The sequence below is a fragment of the Hippocampus zosterae genome, chromosome 16 (assembly GCF_025434085.1).
Source record: "Hippocampus zosterae strain Florida chromosome 16, ASM2543408v3, whole genome shotgun sequence".
Lineage (NCBI taxonomy): Eukaryota > Metazoa > Chordata > Actinopteri > Syngnathiformes > Syngnathidae > Hippocampus > Hippocampus zosterae.
Genome location: NC_067466.1, coordinates 12,172,972 through 12,189,517, shown reverse-complemented (window position 1 = coordinate 12,189,517; position 16,546 = coordinate 12,172,972). Strand labels below are relative to the sequence as shown.

The window sequence follows — 16,546 nt, the reverse complement described above, 5'->3', positions numbered from 1 at the left end:
ATTTTCTTCCTCAAAAATACAAAAATTCATTTCATCAAACATTTGCTGGTCAGACTAATAGATTCGGGCAAACCATTTGTCAGGCAGATAACAATGTAAAATTAAAATAGAGTAACACAATATTGTCTTGACCAAATGTACCAACAAAGCTGAATTCTGCTATAATTTCATTGCAAACGTTTGTTTGTTTTTTTCATTGAAACAGTGTACAATTGAATCAGCACAAGAATAAACAGTGTAAATACACCGGGCTTAGCGTAAATGCTAGAAGTGCCTGGCCCACTTTCATTAGGCTACCTGTACTAACTAATTTAAATTAACTGCAATCGAATAAAACAAATACTGCACTGAAATAAACATATGGTACCAAAACCAAGTTCCACAGACTGTGTTGTTAAAGATTTAGAAAAGTTTTCCAGAACCTTGCCTGCAGGACATGTCCACATTACTTTTACTGAAAGCTTATTAGCATGCTAACGATCGAGCTAGCTAGCTAGCTAGCTGTCTTATTGAATGATATTACCTTTGGTGGGCACTGTTAAACACGGTTATATTGAACAACTTCTATGTTACGGTAAGATAAATGAAAATGAATTGCTTACCCGATGGTCATCCACGCGTGGTCGTGTTTGAGAGTAGGATTGTCTGGCTGCTTCACATGTTGGATTTTGTGTGACTGCTAATTGATGTGACTTATCAGGACGAGGGCGGGGAAAATGTGTGAGTCAGTCCGAAAAAGATGACATTTGAGGTCCTGCACAATGACGTCACTGAAAGTGTGTTAAAAGTGTGTTAAGTACCGAAGTTGGCCACTAGTTTTCCAAATGAAAAGTGAGTCGAAAGTTAAACACACTTAAACACACAATTTCTGAAAATTGTGCTCTTTCAGGACATCACTTATTTTTGGTGTGGGAGTATCCTCGTGAGCTCTAGAGTAGTGTAGAGTGCGTGGAAATATGAGGACGCGAAAAATGTCCTCATTTTTCCACAGGTCCTCATTGTGAAGGTGTGTTATCATAAAATTGTCCTGAGATGTCATGAATACAAACGCACACACACACACACACACACACACACACACACACACACACACACACACACACACACACACACACACACACACACACACACACACACACACACACACACACACACACACACACACACACACACACACACACACACACACACACACACACACACACACACACACACACACACACACACACACACACACACACACACACACACACACACACACACACACATTCCTGCACTTGCTGCACAGTGAGGACCGAGTAAAAAGGCCTACAAAGCGAGGACCACCCTTTCTGCTTGAAAAAGAAATGAAAAAGACACATTTCTAGACACAGGAGGGCGCCCTTAGGCAATACATTCCTTTAGATTAAATAAAACACCAAAGGTTAAGAAAAAGTTTTTAACTAGATAAGTGAGGACCGGGCACTGGCCATGCGTTCTTAATGATTTTGAAGTAGATTAGGTGCCGTTCACCTTACTAAACATTTAATGATGTAAATTTATAATCAGATATATTGTTTTTAAACAGTTTATCACCATTAACAGGGTACTGTCATTTATTTAGTTTTATTTAGTTCTGATATTTGTGTGTTCAATACGCCACATGTTTGCACTGTGGCTGAGAGAGGAAAGTATTTTAATCTGTGCTGTACATTACACAGAGAGCATATTTGACAATAAAAGCTGACTTGACTTTATGATTTATTTTTGACAAACAAAAGTACTCTTATTCAAAACTTACAAGAACACCTGAAAAACTTCAACCTTCAAAACGCACACTAAAAAAACTTGCTGCGCCACAACCTGACACATGAACCCACATATACCCTACCAAATAACTGTGCTTTCAAACTCTATTCCTTTTCTCCCCTCTCTCTCATCCCATTCCCTCTCTCCCTTCATCTATTTCCCCCCTATGTCTCTCCCTCTCTATCTTTCATCTTCAAGCTTTTTTCCCAATTACATATCTTTTAATAATTTCATTGTGGAATATCTCTCCATGTGCGGTCTTCAAGGTCTGGCGATGCTTGACTACGACACTTAACGCAGTCATCTTTCCTTGGAACTTTCTTTAATGCTACAAATTTTGAAAGGTGTCGATCAATTGCTGCTCTTTCCTTTGGAGTTTCCAATTCTGGAGGGGAAAAAAAGAGGGTTATTAGTGGTTTAGTTGAATATAAACAGACATTCTTGAAGTTGTATTAAAATCTGAACACTGCCTTGACTGATAACAGGACCAGAATAAAAACTATCAAAAATGCATTGATTCAAAACATGTTTTTGGCATCTAGTTTAAAGCAACTTTGTTGACTTAAAAACACCTCAGCAGCAATTTCCCTCAAGGCATGATTCATGAGTGTTATGCTCTTTACATTATTTAATATTTTTCAATATCCTTAAAATTAATGTGGGGTTTTTTGCCTAGTCTCCGCCTTTAATGTCTTGTTTATCTATGTGGGCCCCCCAATTGGGTGGCAACCACTAAAGGGTGTACTCTGACTACAGCCCAATGACGGCTAGGATAGCCTCCAGCATGCCCCAAACTTTTGTTTTCTATTTCTGAAGCCTTCTATTGTGAAGAACATACAGAAAAAACAGTCTTTGCAAGTACAGTGATCCCTCGTTTATCGGGGTTAATGGGGACCGAAACCACCCGCGATAAACGAAAATCCGCTAAGTAGCAAAACCCCCCCCCACCCTCCATATAGGTATATGAACATGTGTATGAGTATAAATATTTATAAGGCCAAATGTACTGGAATACATGCATGTTTGTAGTAATTAACAGTACTTAATGCTATATACGAATATATTTAAACATGTATAAGTTAGGTTAGGTTAGTGTATAAATAACGAAATACAGTAAACACAGTCCTGTATATGTTGTTCTATGTGACTCGCTGTTGTTTTGATTATTTTCACTGCCTCTTGAGGACCTTTTGCAGCATTTTCACTTTTTTTTAATGAATATGTTTGAAAAAATCCATGACACACAGAGGCCGCGATAAATGGTAATCCAGCGGCACTGTTGACATTCATGTTTCGAAGCTACAATCAAAGCCTGAACCACTGTGCCGATTTCAGAGCAACATATGTGGTGAATATTATCTAATACGGTATGCATTACCAGTTTTCCTTGTTTGCAGTGAAATGCATTATTTTACAATCCATTCAAATGTCAGATACCAAATATGTAACTTCTGGTTGCTGATGGTGTATTGCAGGAGTGACCAACTCATTTTTGGCACAGGCCACATTGTAGTCATGGTTTCCCTTGGAGGGCCATTATGAATTTGGGGAGACCATATACATATTTAATCACCTCCACATTACATACACCACTCATAACATATTGATGGATAATTACTTTTAAAATCAGAAGTAAAAAATAATGATTGTTCTTGTGGACATCATATGACATTTTGAGATTTTGGTTCAGACTTTAGCAAGCCTCATGGAATTCGACATGCTTTATTTGCTTTTGCAGGCCACATAAAATGATGTGGCAGGCCAAATCCGGCCCCTGGGCCTTGACTTTGACACCTGTGGTGTAGTGGTATACTCGCATGACTTGTGTGGGATCAGTTCCTGCTCAGTGATGGTGTGAATGTGAATATTTCTGGCTGCAAACATGATTTCGTTGTCGAGAGGTTCGACTGTATCTCTCTTTGGTCAGATTTTTTTTTAATTGGATTCAATTACAATCAGTGTGTTACTGTAACCAAATTATATCATAACCCTGTAAGAGAAATTGCTATACAATAGAAATTGAAGACAATTTTACAACTGAGTAGACCACTTCAACGACTCGTCTTTCCATCTGCAAGTCACAGTGACTTGTGCCGTTTGAGTTTCTTAAATTGTTATACGGATCTATCCAACAAAAATTCATCTTACCAACTTCACTATGTTCTTTTCGAACTGCTGTCTTCTTCTTCACAAGAGATCTGTGTCCAGTCTTTTTGTCCTCTTCATCTAAGAAAGTTGGCATGTTAGTATAATGGTAATGAAACTTTGAGTTGTGTTGACGATGCACTGACTCACCGCTGTCTTCAACATCATCGTCGTCGTCATGTGCAAGTGTTGCAATCCTCTTTCGTTTGGTGGCGCTCCCTGATGTTGATGGTTGTTCTTGGCCATGTGTGAAAGATGCGTCATAGACTGTAAATAATAATAATAATATACTTTGGGTGAATATGCTTTGATGATACACATTTGTAATTCCTGATATATTGGAATGTACAAAAAACAATCAGGACTTGGAGCGGGGGTGTCAAACATACGGCCGGCGGGCCGTTACCGTCCGACAAGCAGGTTTGATCAGGCCCGCAGGATCATTTAAAAGTGAAAAAAATGCAGAAAAGACATGGAACGAAAATTTTGAATAACGTGCAATTCATGGAGTATCCGCTAGGGGACACACCGTTTTGATCAGAGTAGAAAGACACATTGTTTTGAGAAGAAGACAACAGCAGTCTAAGTCTGTCACTGAGACGGACGGACCCAAAACAGCAGATGCTATCAAGGACATTTGAATTCATTATTCTTTACACATTTAATGGCACTCTCTTTAGTTTGTAAGGTATAGGCAGGGATTAAATTTATAATTTATATGCACAAGGCTTAAAAATTCCTTTCTTCACAAATCTCATTTAATCTAAAAGCGCATCACTGTATTTTTCAACACCAATTACTTGTTTAGTGCCCTTGTACAATCAGTTGCGATGCATATATGTGAATGATAAGTCAATCGTACATTTTGTCTAAGGAAATCTAAGGTGCTTCATGAAATGTTTTGTAAAAAGATATGTTCATTAAATGTCTACATTTCCGAATGTTCTTGTGCTTCTTTATAGCAGAGTACGGTATAATTTTAATGGCTCGGCCCACTTAACATCTACCGAGGCCAATGTGGCCTGAGTTTGACAGAGTGAAATGAGTTTGACACCCCTGACTTAGAGTAAGAAAAAAAATCTTACTAATGCCAGGTCTGTAACATGTCACTTGTGCTAATGTTAGAGACTCACCCAATCCATGTCTTCCCAACATTGTCTTTTTTTTCTTGACAGTCTTCTTAACTGTCTTATGGCACACCCCTCCATCTATAAAATAATGTTTTGATAGAATCAAAGTTCTTTCCACATGCATCTCAGAAATATACAGCAAAAGAGGATTCAAGTCGGACAAAAAAACATTACCGCCATATTCACTGCCAGAAACATCACTCATGTCGTCATCAGCATAATTTCTTTCTTTAATTGACTGCATCTTCGGTGGCCTTTTGTAGGTGCCTTGGAGCAAGATGATGTACTCAAATGAAATTCCTTACATCTCAGAAACATAGCAATGGTGCAGTGACAGATGGTCCAAGTCAAACTGAAAGCATTACCTGTGTTTTCAGTGTCCAAGTTGGTACTGTTACCGCCTCCATCATCTTCATCATCAGATCTCGTTGCTACAGCTGAATGTGGCACTTCTCATTCTGTGAAAGATGACATTTACACCATGTAAATATGGATGGAAGACATTCACTCTTGCTCCGAGAATGAAAGGGTTTTCTCATTTATGCAAATGGTCTGGACACAGAGAAAATGAGAGCTGTCAAGGTAAAGGAATTACTAAACATCCATCCATTTTCCAATCCGCTTTATCTTCACAAGAGTCGCAGGGCATGCTGGAGCCTATCCCAGCTGTCTTTGGGAGGTCAGCGGGGGACACCCTGAACAAGTTGCCAGCCAATTGCAGGGCACACAGAGACAACCATCTCAAACTCACACCTGGGGACAATTTAGAGTGTTCAATCGGCCATGCATGTTATGGGATTGTGGGAGGAAACCGAAGTACTTGGAGTAAGCCCACGCAGGTATGTGGTGGGAAAAATAAGCAAACGCCACATAGGAAGACTAGGACCGGAATTGAACCCTGCACCTTTGCACTGTGAGGTCGACAGGCTAACCAGCTTTAATCAGTAGTAGTTTAACGGTATTAGAACGGTATCGATCGCATGTTATCACTAACTCCCTGTTTGATTAAAAGTTCTGTCTTTGATCATTGTTCGTTACTTTTAATCCACAGGACAGATGTGTGTCAGAACAGCACATGTGTGAGGATAGTGAGAGGCAGCTGCCTGTCAAGTTGCTGCAACATCCCCCCAAATAACTCGACATACATATGTGCGTGCTTTTGTTTGCTTATTGTTATCATTGAAAAAAAGGTTCTGGTTAAAGGTGCCAGAGGCAGAGGCAACTGGGATCAATTGGTGTCTAACTAAAAATTGTTGTAACTTAGAAGTAGGTCATTTGGTCAACATTAGGTCTAACGTTTGAATGTGATTAATTTGAAATGATTCAAGGTTTCTATATTAATTCCAAGCATGAACTCTAGAGCATATATTGGCATCCCTCTTCCTGCTATGACTACTAATGTTATTTTTATTACATACCATCTTGAGCTTCCTGTCGTCTCCCTGGATCTGGTCTTCTCTTTTTGCCACTTTTCAGACCTTTGGTTGAGGTGGCTGCATGTGCTCTTCCTTTTGAAATATTCACAGTCAGAAATCAGAAAACATAATTTTACACTAAAATATGAAGGTAAAAGAAAATATGCCGATAAAGACATGCACACTGTCGTGGAAACAAAGACAGAGGGAGAAAAGAATAAATGGAAGGGGATGACTTTAAAAATATATTAATTTACATACCAGTGATAACAGAGTCCAGGGTTTGCAGACTCTTTCCCTTCAGCGACTCTGTCCCACGTTCCATCGCAAACAGTAGTTTGGCAATCTTGGCCGCTTGGAAAGTTTTATCGGTCTGCCGATAAAACTCACAATGGACTCTAATGTCGTGTCCCATAAAACGAGCAACTTGCTCGAGTTCCTGATTGTTCAGGTCGAGAAGCTGACATAAGGTAGCAACATGCTTCCTTAATTTTGTTGACCTCAACAGTTCTGGGTTTTTGGCCTTGCTCTCTTGTGCGTATTTTCTGAGGCACGTGTCACATCCACGAAGATTGGTGGTAGTTCCTTTTTTGGCCATCATTTAACTTCTCTGTTCCTTTCGATTTCATACCTTTTTGTTTTGATTTACATTTTGCCTTGAGGGCCTTAGCTTCATGCAAATCAATGTGGTCCTTTTCTGATCCACTGCTGTTGGACGACCGGGACCCCCTCCCTTCACTGAATGCTGGTTTGTGGTCATCTCCACTTTGGGCGGATGACACAGACTCCTCTGATGATGATAAAGGTGTTGACCTTGTGGAGAAGGCTCCGGAATGAGTCTCAGCACCAGGCCTCTCTTTGAGAAGAGGTGTATGTTGCCCTGATGGTTGGGCTTTACGCATTTGAGCCTACACATCAGGGCAGAAGAGGGAAAAACAGGGAAAATTGTTAATTTTGTAGACAACTGAGATGGTGAAAAAGAGTTTTATGCTAGATCTCGGCAATTCTGTACAAAGTTTATCTGTCTTTGCCAATGTTTTCAACACTTGTCTTCCAACTTGCATTCATGAAAATACGACAATGTTTTGTCGTCACACATTTTCACAGGATGGAAAGTAGACCAGATGGAACTAAAACCTCCATTAATAAAACAAAGTATGAGTTAATCAGCATGCATTTTCTAGTCTCATGGAAAAGAGACAAATAATATAATTTATTAAATTAAAAACTGGGCAAAAATCGATGGACATTTTAGTTGACAGGCAGAAAAAAAGAGTAAAATGAATATGATTATGTAAATTAACTCAAAATACGATAGTAATAAATAAAATGGTACAGAGTAGTATTTGAACCTGTGATGATAAACCTCATGTTGGATACACGCTTCGGATGCTCTGTGAAATTAAGCAACTGGCATTTAAAAACACAGTAAAGCAGCTCGCGTTGGCCTGCAATCCGCCTCATTCATTCGGTATTTAATTTAAAAAATACATTTTTCTCGAGAAAAATTTGTTTCTGGCTAGACTAAACATGTCTAGTTTAATATAATACAGCGAGCCAGAGCACTGGTTCATTTGTCTACTTATTTCAATTCGGTATGAGTACAGAAACTAACAATTTCTGTCTCATTTTTGCCGAAATATAAACCACATAAATTCAACGCGACGCGGCCTTGCCGTAACCGCCTGAGCGCAAGCCATGTGCGTTGTTCCTAAATTGCTGTGTTCGTAGTTTGCCATTGTTTCTTCGTGTAGAAAAAAAAACTACATAAAGCAGCTTTAAATTAAAACCAATTGACGGCCTAGAGTTTACAGTACGAGTAACAAGTCCTTCGGTGCTCAGTACGCAGATTGTTACGACGACACTCGTATTCGCGGGTACCCGTCTCTCGACAAAGAAAGGATGATTACTTACCTGAGCATTCTCATTCTGACGGTGGTGCTCCCGGTTAGGGGCGAGTCTTCTCCGTGTTTTCTCCATGTCGTTAAAAAGCCAAATGGTGTTGGTTGTCCCGGTATAGAAATATAAATGGCTGGAGTGCGCCGAAAAGTATCGCGCGAAGACAACGCTCCTCCAGCCTTTGAAGCCAACCGCTTCTTAATTGATGCGAGGGGGAGAGTGGGGGGATGGGCAGAGTGGGGGGATGGGCAGAGCAGCAACTTCGGAGAGAAAACTCTACTTAAACATGATTAACCCTTTCATGGTCTTCTCACTTCAACGTTTCATATAACATAATCAGAAATTCACACAAATTCTTAAACTACATAAAGTATTGTAACAACAGTCTTCTCCGTGTTTTCTCCATGTTGTCAAAAAGCCAAATGGTGTTGGTTGTCCCGGTATAGAAATATAAATGGCTTGAGTGCGCCGAAAAGTATCGTGTGAAGACAACGCTCCTCCAGCCTTTGAAGCCAACCGCTCTTAATTGATGCGAGGGGGAAAGCGGGGGATGGGCAGAGCAGCAACTTCGGAGCGAAAATTCTACTTAAACACGATTAACCCTTTCATGGTCTTCTCACTTTAACGTTTCATATAACATAATCAGAAATTCACACAAATTCCTAAACTACATAAAGTATTGTAACAACATTTCAAAACACTTTAGTTATTAATTTATCAATCAAAGAAATTAAAACAAATAAAACACCTACACTGTGTATGCAATGCTCTGCTTCGGTTATTACAGTTTGGGATATTGTCAAAGCTGTTCCATATTTATGTTTGTCCATTTTTCCTACTTCCAAGACTACAACTTCACTTCAACAAGGTGAGCATTTAACAGTGCTGCCATTGAAACCAATATACCACGAAACTGTCAGAAGGGCTCAAGTTGTAGTTTATCAATGTAGTCATCCAATAATACTGAAATAACAACCTATATTTCCAACCTGCCTTTCCAAAAAGATGTGAAATGTTTCTTAATTTAATACAGGGGTCTCACACTCACGGGCTACAAGACGCTAATTTCAGGCCCCTCACCTTGATGTGAAACTTTGCGTCAACGAAGCGAGTCTCCTGTTCCCCCCCCCCCCCCCAGAAACCAAATATGTGTCACACCCTAATTACTGTCCATTGCATTCTTAAGTACTCATCAACGAGTGGGTACTTAGCCACTGACAAAGACGCAGTTGTCCTGCACAATCTCTAATGTAGACATCTTTTTTTTTCAAACCAAAAGTTCATTTTTACAGTGTAGCCATGTGAAAAGCTGTTCTAAAAGGACATGCATGGATGAACAACCATCCATACTGACACTCACACCTAGGGACAATTTAGAGTGTTCTATTATTCTTTCATGCATGTTTTTGGAATGTGGGAGGAAACCAGAGTACCTGGAGAAAACCCACACAGGCCCGGGGAGAACATGCAAACTCCATACAGGGAGGCTGGAGCCAAGATTGAAGGTTATCAGAACCTAGCAAGGGGCCGGTTGCGATTTGCTGTTGTAGGAACTGATTGACTAAAGGGCCGTTCACACGGCACACATTTGCTCCGGCGCTGCAACGATATATTTTGTTGCGATATATTTTGCACCGCAGCAAATTGTGTGGAGCGTTCACACGGACAAAGCCGCTTCACACGGCAGTTTCTGCAGCGGAGCAAAACGACAGAAAACAAACGAGCTGTCGTGTTGGTTCTTTTTAAAACGTACTGTATATACACAACTCAAGCGACTACTAGACCGGCACGTCCTTCTCCTTCCCGGTTTCCATGCCTTCTGCTCGAGAGTGACCACCCAAGAAAACGTAAATGAACGATGACTTCAATGACACTCAGAAAAGCAAACACTAATGCACCAAACTGAAAATCAAGAGAGGAAATCACAAAATAAATTCTATGGGGGTGGGGGGTTGTGAACAAACAACAAAGGAACAAACAACTCCGAGACAGGGGGTTCGGTACTCCATACCCACGAAGCACACCCCACAGAACTCCCCGGTCTGCCAATCCAGAGGCACTCTCCCTGTTGACCACGCGATGTTGCAGAGGCGTGTCAACCAGGACAGCCGCACAACATCCAGAGCCTTGAGGAACTCCGGGCGGATCTCATCCACCCCTGGGGCCTTGCCACCGAGGAGCTTTTTAACCACATCGGTGACTTCAACCACAGAGATAGGAGAGCCCACCTCAGAGTCCCCAGGCTCTGCTTCCTCCAAGGAAGGCGTGTTGGTGGAGTTGAGGAGGTCTTCGAAGTATTCTGCCCACTGGTTCACAACGTCCCGAGTTGAAGTCAGCAGCGCCCCATCCCCACTGTACACAGTGTTAGTGGTGCACTGCTTCCCCCTCCTGAGACGTCGGATGGTGGACCAGAATTTCCTCGAAGCCATTCGGAAGTCGGCTTCCATGGCCTCACCGAACTCTTCCCATGCTCTGGTTTTTGCCTCGGCGACCACCAAAGCTGCGTTCCGCTTGGCCAGTCGATACCCGTCAGCTGCCTCTGGGGTCCCACAGGCCATTAAGGCTCGATAGGACTCCTTCTTCAGCTTGACGGCATCCCTTACTGCTGGTGTCCACCAGCGAGTACGAGGGTTGCCGCCACGACAGGCACCAACCACCTTACGGCCACAACTCAGATTGGCCGCCTCAACAATAGAGGCACGGAACGTGGTCCACTCGGACTCAATGTCCCCTGTCTCCCCCGGAACATGGGAAAAGCTCTGTCAGAGGTGCGGGTTGAAACTCCTTCTGACAGGGGATTCTGCCAGACGCTCCCAACAGACCCTCACAATACGTTTGGGTCTGCCAGGACGGACCGGCATCTTCCCCCACCATCGGAGCCTACTCACCACCAGGTGGTGATCAGTTGACAGCTCCGCCCCTCTCTTCGCCCGAGTGTCCAGAACATGCGGCCGCAAATCCGATGACACGACCACAAGGTCGATCATGGAACTACGGCCTAGGGTGTCCTGGTGCCAAGTGCACATGTGGACACCCTTATGTTTGAACAAGGTGTTCGTTATGGACAGTCCGTGACGAGCACAGAAGTCCAATAACAAAACACCACTCGAGTTCTGATCGGGGGGCCGTTCCTCCCAATCACGCCCCTCCAGGTCTCACTGTCATTGCCCACGTGAGCATTGAAGTCCCCCAGTAGAACAAGGGAGGGTATGCTGAGCTGCTGTTTGGTGCATATGCACAAACAACAGTCAGGACCCGTCCCCCCACCCGCAGGCGAAGGGATGCAACCCTCTCGTCCACCGGTGTGAACCCCAATGTACAGGCACTGAGCCGGGGGGCAACGAGCATGCCCACACCTGCTCTGCGCCTCTCACCGTGAGCAACTCCAGAGTGAAAGAGAGTCCAACCCCTCTCGAGAGAACTGGTACCAGAACCCAGGCTGTGTGTGGAGGCAAGTCCGACTATATCCAGTCGGAAATTCTCTGCCTCACACACCAGCTCGGGCTCCTTCCCTGCCAGAGAGGTGACATTCCATGTCCCAAGAGCTAGCTTCTGCAGCCGAGGATCGGACCGCCAGGGTCCCCGCCTTTGGCTGCCGCCCAGCTCACATTGCACCCGACCCCTTTGGCCCCTCTCATGGGTGGTGAGCCCATGGGAAGGGGGACCCACATTGCCTCTTCGGGCTGTGCCCGGCCGGGCCCCATGGGTGTAGGCCCGGCCACCAGGCGCCTGCCAACTAGCCCCACCTCCAGGCTTGGCTCCAGAGGGGGGCCCCGGTGACCCGCGTCCGGGCAAGGGAAACCTAGATCCATTTATTGTATTCATCATTGGGGTCTTTGAGCCGTGCTTTGTCTGGCCCCTCACCTAGAACCTGTTTGCCATGGGTGACCGTGCCAGGGGCATAAAGCCCCAGACAACTTAGCTTCTAGGATCATTGGGACACACAAACCCCTCCACCACGGTAAGGTGACGACTCACGGAGGGCCCCAGAAAATCCAATTCATTTTATTCTGCTTTGGACATTGAAACTGGAAAATATGACTTGCATTCAATAAGTAAAGAATTCCAATTCCAAGAAACCAAGAAACGATTAAATTCCATATTAGAGTTTGGAATTATGTTCCTTTAAAAACAATTGTAAATTTTTAAGTCAGTTTAAATATACTGTGTGTGCGGTTGTGTTTGTGAACATATATATAATTTTATTTGCTGTAATTATTTTAGGAGTATGTGACATTGGTGATCCTCGTTACTCAAATACTGTATGTAGATGTTGCTCAAAATTTATCATGCTCGCCTTCACAGCAGACCTCAAAGTTCAAAAAGGCTGTGGCAATTTTGATAATTGACTTAGTCATTGGCCATGAAGAGGAGCGGCTGTTACCTGCTCCAAAACGAAGTTTTTGCAGCACCCCTCCCCCCAGACATGAGTTTGTTTACATTTCATTTAGCAGAGCTGCGCAGAAGCCAGCCACAACGCTTTGCAAGAAAACAATGAGTTAGGTACTGTATTGCAGAAGTGTCCCCAGCATATCCAATTTATTTCATTCAGCTTTGGACATTGAAACTGGAAAATATGACTTGCATTCAATAAGTAAATAATTGTTTCATCTAAATTCCATATTAGAGTTTGGAATTCATTCATTCATTCATTCATCTTCCTAACCGCTTGATCCTCACTAGGGTCGCGGGGGGTGCTGGAGCCTATCCCAGCTGTCTCCGGGCAGTAGGCGGGGGACACCCTGAATCGGTTGCCAGCCAATCGCAGGGCACACAGAGACGAACAACCATTCGCACTCACACTCACACCTAGGGACAATTTAGTGCTTCAATCAGCCTGCCATGCATATTTTTGGAATGTGGGAGGAAGCCGGAGCACCCGGAGAAAACCCATGCAGGCCCGGGGAGAACATGCAAACTCCACACAGGGAGGCCGGAGCTGGAATTATGTTGCTTTAAAAACAATTGTAAAATTGTAAGTCAGTTTAAATATACTGTGTGTGCGCGGAGTATGTGACATTGGTGAGCCTAGTTACTCAAATACTGTATGTAGATGTTGCTCAAAATTTATCATGCTCGCCTTCACAGCAGACCTCAAAGTTCAAAAAGGCTGTGGCAATTTTGATAATTGACTTGGTCATTGGCCACGAAGAGCAGGCTGTTACCTGCTCCAAAACGAAGTTTTTGCAGCACCCCTCCCCCCAGACATGAGTTTGTTTACATTTCAATAAGCAGAGCTGCGCAGAAGCCAGCCACAACTTTGCAAGAAAAAATGAGTTAGGTACTGTATTGCAGAAGTGTTCCCAGCATATCCAATTTGTTTCATTCTGATTTGGACATTTCAACTGGATCATTATGATTTGCATCCAGTAAGTAACAACAGTAAGTATTCTTTAGTAGAAATCATGGTTGCGTTGCTCAATCAGTCTTGATAACAGAATTTCCTTATGTGGGACATGACTATGGTACACGTCCTTTATGAACATGCAAGTATGTTAACAAAATACATGTGTAAGAACACATGCAGTCAAATGCAAAAATATATGCCCCAACAAAACAAATAACACAAAAACGGCAGTATACAGTACAGGTATATGAACAAAATACATTATAACAAGAGTAGTCACAAAATGAGGGCTCTTTGCGACCTTTGAGACCTATAACAGCTGGTGGCTTTTCTTTCCAATCACTCACTATCTCGAACTTGACCTCCCCTCGATCACCACCCAAGACAGCATTGCTCAGCTGTCCAGAACCTAGGCTGTGTGTGGGGGCAAGTCCGACTATATCCAGTCGGAACTTCTCTGCCTCACACACCAGTTCGGGCTCCTTCCCTGCCAGAGAGGTGACATTCCATGTCCCAAGAGCTAGCTTCTGCAGCCGAGGATCGGACCGCCAGGGTCCCCGCCTTTGGCTGCCGCCCAGCTCGCATTGCACCCGACCCCTCCCACGGGTGGTGAGACCATGAGAAGAGCTTTAAGCTGGCATTTTCAAATTCTGATTAGAGTCGGCATACTTGAAACATGCAATATTCCACAATATTTAAGTTTGAGTCATTCGTGTGGACATGCAGCAAGGTCATGAGCAATATTTCTTCTAATTTTCCATTTGTAATAGCATTCACACAAACTGCCTGAGTATTACTTGGGCCACGGTGAGCAAAATCAAACAAGCGTTACACCTGTCTAAAACCTGAGATCACAAGTTACATGAAGCAGATATGTTACAAAACAAGCAAAATCAAACCACTGAATAGAGAGTTGTAACATATATACCAGCCCTCATTCGTTACTTTTATTTTAGCATGGGTCTTTTCAAGAATAATCAAGTCTCAATACAACCTGTAGCAATATGGTCCCACACTGCCTACTCATTAATCATGGAAAGCATGTCATTTAGTTAAACACAAACATTTCTTGTCTCCTGTCCACCGAAAAGTGTGAAAGAGGTTTAAACAAACAAAGAGGCTCATTTAAGGGGCTCGTAAACTATGTCCACATATGGTTTTCGTGAATTAAGCGGTCTCAAGGGGTGTTCACACGGCAAAATTTGGTCCGGTGCTACACCGGGGCTGCCCCAGTAGAGCATTCACGCGTGCAAATTAGCTCCGGCGTAGCCCCGGAAAACAGCTTACACCGGACCAAATTTGATCCACCACAGGGAGGTGGTTTAAAAATTTGCTCCAGAGCAAAAGCTCGTTTGCGCAGCAGCACCGATGTAAATTTGCACGTGTGAACGCAACTGGGTTAAATTTGCTCCAGAGCAAATGCTTGTGATGAGTTTACGTACGGCGAGAATGCGTTGCTTTCACGCTCTGTCGGACTGCATGTGTTTGTTTAATAACGACACAAGACTTAGCTGGTAACATCTTTCCTTTTGTAGGAGACTGGACTGTCTCGGAGTTGTTTGTGTAGTTTGTTCCTTTGTTGTGTGCTCACAACCCCCCAACCCCATATAATTTATTTTGTGATTTCCTCTCTGATTTTCTGTTTGGCGCATTACGTGTTTGCTTTTCTGAGTGTCATTGAAGTCATCGTTGATTTGCGTTTTTCGGGGGCGGTCACTCACGAGCAGAAGGCACGGAGACCGAGAAGGAGAAGGACGTGCCTGTCCAGTAGTCCTTGAGTTGTGTATACGTTTAAAAAAAACAACAACACGACAGCTCATTTGTTTTCTGTCGTTTTGCTCCGCTGCAGAAACTGCCGTGTGAACGCAAGTGGGGCTGCACGACGCTGTGCCGGTGCTGACATGCTCAGCGGCTTTGTTCGTGTGAACGCTCCACACATTTTGCTGCGGTGCAAAATATATCGCAACAAAATACATCGGTGCAGGGCCGGAGCAAATGTGTGCCGTGTGAATACCCCTTCAATGTTGCCTGCAGCTGCGCGTTGTGCGCGCCAGCATCACCGTGTGCTGCTGGGAGCACGAGAGCTACGCAAAATTGCTCACGAGCACAATTTAGAGGGAACATTGGTCATGCGGACATTTGGCGACTGATTCACAGCCTCTTCTAAGGAAAACCATGCCTGCAAGCTGAATTCTCGCAGTATTTGTGAATTCACACCAACTCCAGAATCCATCCAATAAAATAAAAATATGTGCCATCCTATTGTCAATCCCCATGATAAGTTATTTTATGATAAGATATTTGATTAATTCGGCTTGATGCACTCAGCAGGAGTTGGTCACCATGTGCAAACACGATGCCGTCTCTCAACGGCTTTCAATTCTCGCACACATTTTATTCATAAACTCCTGTATGTAAGTGTTCTGCCCACAGTAAAAGTTTCGGGCCATTTCATTAATAGAAATCGTGTTTAGAATATTCATTTAGTTATCGCGGTGCATTGTGGGTAGCAGACGCCGTGCTGGTAGCAGACTAATCGTTCCAGAAAGCCCGATTGTGGTCGTTGCAACTGGTCCTCCTGAGTTATATTCCTTTCGTTTCACCTTCGAAAGCAATGGCTGTAAGTCTGCTTGTGCTTAGAATTATTTAGAAATGTGTTTCGGAGATCGTTTTTCTTCAATTGTTGTCATTGAAACTCGCTAGCTCAGAGTACAGTACTGCTAACGACATAGCGATGATGCTAAATGAATGCTAACAACATAGCGACGATGGTAGGTCGGTGCTAGCGAGCTAATTAGCATGCGAAAGAATCGCGAAAACGC

The 16,546-nt window shown here is 43.2% G+C and overlaps 1 long non-coding RNA gene across 1 annotated transcript; it reads right to left on the bottom strand.

Moving 5' to 3' along the window:
* Positions 1-3,992: 3,992 nt before the first annotated feature.
* On the bottom strand, positions 3,993-7,805 carry LOC127588092 (uncharacterized). Its single transcript, XR_007958969.1, has 6 exons — positions 6,740-7,805; positions 6,482-6,571; positions 5,429-5,521; positions 5,238-5,330; positions 5,067-5,141; positions 3,993-4,200 (listed from the first exon to the last, which is right to left on the bottom strand). It is a non-coding gene; the product is annotated as an uncharacterized LOC127588092 (long non-coding RNA).
* Between the last annotated feature and the right edge of the window lie 8,741 nt (positions 7,806-16,546).